The sequence below is a fragment of the Humulus lupulus genome, chromosome 1, assembly GCF_963169125.1.
Source record: "Humulus lupulus chromosome 1, drHumLupu1.1, whole genome shotgun sequence".
Classification (NCBI taxonomy): Eukaryota; Viridiplantae; Streptophyta; class Magnoliopsida; order Rosales; family Cannabaceae; genus Humulus; species Humulus lupulus.
In genome coordinates this window covers 19,593,354-19,596,446 of record NC_084793.1, presented here as the reverse complement: position 1 = coordinate 19,596,446, position 3,093 = coordinate 19,593,354, and the positions used below count along the sequence as shown (strand labels likewise).

The 3,093-nt window shown below is 38.2% G+C and overlaps 1 pseudogene; it reads left to right on the top strand.

Annotated features, from left to right (window-relative positions):
* Window positions 1-2,039: 2,039 nt before the first annotated feature.
* Window positions 2,040-3,093, top strand: LOC133792237 (uncharacterized; annotated as a pseudogene).

The window sequence follows — 3,093 nt, the reverse complement described above, 5'->3', positions numbered from 1 at the left end:
TTTTAATGGGCTGCAATTGGAATTTGGATTGGGCTTAATTTTATGATAAAATCATCAAAATATGATATTTTTACATACTATAAAAAAATGATGATATAATAATAATATTTTTATTTATTTGAGTTTAATTCGGGCTTTTTGTGTGCCGTACTTTCGAGCTTTTTATATTCGTGCTTACGTGTCGTGCTTTCGTGTCGTGCATTCGGGCTTGTCGTGTCGTGCCGTGCCTGGCCCGAGCCCATATTTTTTCGTGCCGTGCCTGGCCCAAGCCCATATTTTTTCGTGTCGTGTCGTGCTCGTGCCTCCTGGGCTCGTGCCGGTTTCGTGCCGTGCTAGAAAGCCCGGCCCGTATTTACGGCTCTAGTACCAACCAAAAGGTGGTAAGAGAACAAAGGTGTCAGATACAGGGGCATTTACTTCTTCTTCCAATGCAGACATCAGTGATGATGAAGTACGTGAAGTGCGCCCTACTGGCCAAAAGGCAGCAAAGAGAAAAGGGAAGGAAAAAAAAGACACACATGCTAGATTTATAGAGATTAGTGAACGGAAAACATCTGCATTGGAGAAATTGGTGGCGATAAAGGTAGGGGTGGCAATTCGTGTTATCGTGTCATAATCGTGTCGACACGATTATGATACGACAGGATTAGAGTAAACCCGTACACAACACGATTATTATTCGTGTCAGAAATCCAAACCCATACACGACACGATTATCTTAGCGGGTCACACATGTCGACACGATAACACGTTTAATAAATTTGTCATTTGACATAAATCTAAAACTGACACGATTAATACACAATTAAACGTGTAATGACACGACACGAAATTGACACGACACGAAATTGACACGATTAACATAATATAAATAAATTAAAATGTTTATATAATCTTAAACGTGTCTTAAGCGTGTCATTTTCGGGTTAAGCGGGTTGACCCGAAAATGACACGTTTAATAAACGTGTTAAACGTGTCGACACGATTATGACACGAAAATTAAATGTGTCACCCAAACCCATTTATTTCGTGTCGTTTTCGAGTCGTGTCATCGTGTCGTATCGAAATTGCCAGCCCTAGATAAAGGAGAAAGAGGCAGAAGATAATAGGATGACAAAATACATGGATTATCTCATCATGGACACGTCGCATATGAATCCTGAACAAAAGAAAGATCATGAAAACTTGTGTACTTATATTAAGAATAATATCCTGAAGTTGTAATTGCTATGTATTTTTATCAACTGCATTATTATGTATTTTATTTTATTTAAATAAATTATCCTTTATGTTAACGACTATATTTTAACAGCTACATTTCAACGGCTATATTTTAACAGCTACATTTCAACGGCTATATTTTAACGACTACATTTTAATGGCTATATTTTAACGGCTACATTTTAACAGCTATATTAGCTATATTTTAACGGCTACATTTCAACAGCTATATTTTAACGGCTACATTTTAACGGCTATATTTTAACGGCTACATTTTAACAGCTACATTTCAACGGGTACATTTTAACGGCTATATTTTAACGACTACATTTTAACAGCTACATTTCAACGGGTACATTTTAACGGCTATATTTTAACGGCTACATTTCAACAGCTACATTTTAACAACTATATTTTAACGGTTACATTTTAACGGCTACATTTTAACGGCCACCATGTCTATAAATACCAAATTTCAATATTCCTTTTACTTAAATCTCCATTCAATCCTTCATTTTACTCTTTCATTCATCTTTCATTCCCAAATATCATATACTCTAAGTTCAACAATGGATTCGGCAAATTCTCCGAATCCATACGACAATATGAGTCTAGAGGATATCATAATTGCAGAGTGTACTGACGATCATGATGATCAATATTTCAAAGCGCTCATGGATGGGGGTAGCTCAACAAGACAAGGAAGAAAGAGAGCCCACATTGATAGAGGTCATGTAGAAGGACATTAACGTTTGTTCGATGACTACTTTTCTGATGAACCGGTGTATAGAAAATATCAATTTCGAAGAAGATTTAGAATGCGTAGACATGTATTCCTACGCATAGTGCAAGCTCTAGAAAATCATCCAGAGTATTTCCATACGAGGTTTGATGCAGTCGGTAGAAGGGGGCTTTCGCCATTATAGAAGTGCACCGCTGCTATGCGAATGTTGGCATATGGAGCACCTGCCGATTATGTTGATGAGTATGTTCGAATTGGTGAAACTACCGCTATTGAATGTCTAGTCAATTTAGTTCGAGGAGTGAATGATATTTTTGGGACCGAATATTTAAGATGGCTCAATGCTAGGGACATTTGTCGCTTACTTCAAATGGGGGAGGTGCGTGGTTTTCCAGGCATGTTGGGAAGCATTGATTGTATGCACTGGGAATGGAAAAATTGCCCAGTTGCATGGAAAGGTCAATTCACGCGAGGTGATCACGGCAGACCAACAATCATGCTCGAAGCAGTTGCGTCACAAGATCTTTGGATATGGCATGCATTTTTTGGTGTTCCAGGATCCAATAATGATCTCAACGTGTTAAATCAATCCCCAATATTCACTGACATCTTACAAGGGTAAGCTCCGAGAGTTGAGTTTACGATAAATGGCACACAATACAACAATGGGGTATTATCTAGCAGATGGTATCTATCCAGAGTGGGGTACATTTGTTAAAACTATCCCACTGCCTCAAGGAGAGAAAAGAAAATTATTTGCCCGATGCCAAGAAGCGGTACGCAAAGATGTTGAGCGAGCATTCGGAGTACTTCAATCTCGTTTTTCTATTGTACGAGGACCAGCACGTTTTTGGCAAAGAGATGTTCTCAAAGATATTATGTATGCATGCATCATATTGCACAACATTATTGTCGAGGATGAAAGAGATGCATATGAGAGTTTGTTTGATTTTAATTATGACGACGGCCCCGCCAACACCCTAATGGTTGAAGTATTGCATGGACCTATTTCTGACTTCCCAACAATGCTTCAACGAAATGCTGAAATTCGTGATAGAAACATTTATCGCAATCTTCAGGCGGACTTGGTAGAGCACATATGGTCAAAATTTGGAAATCATTTTAATTAG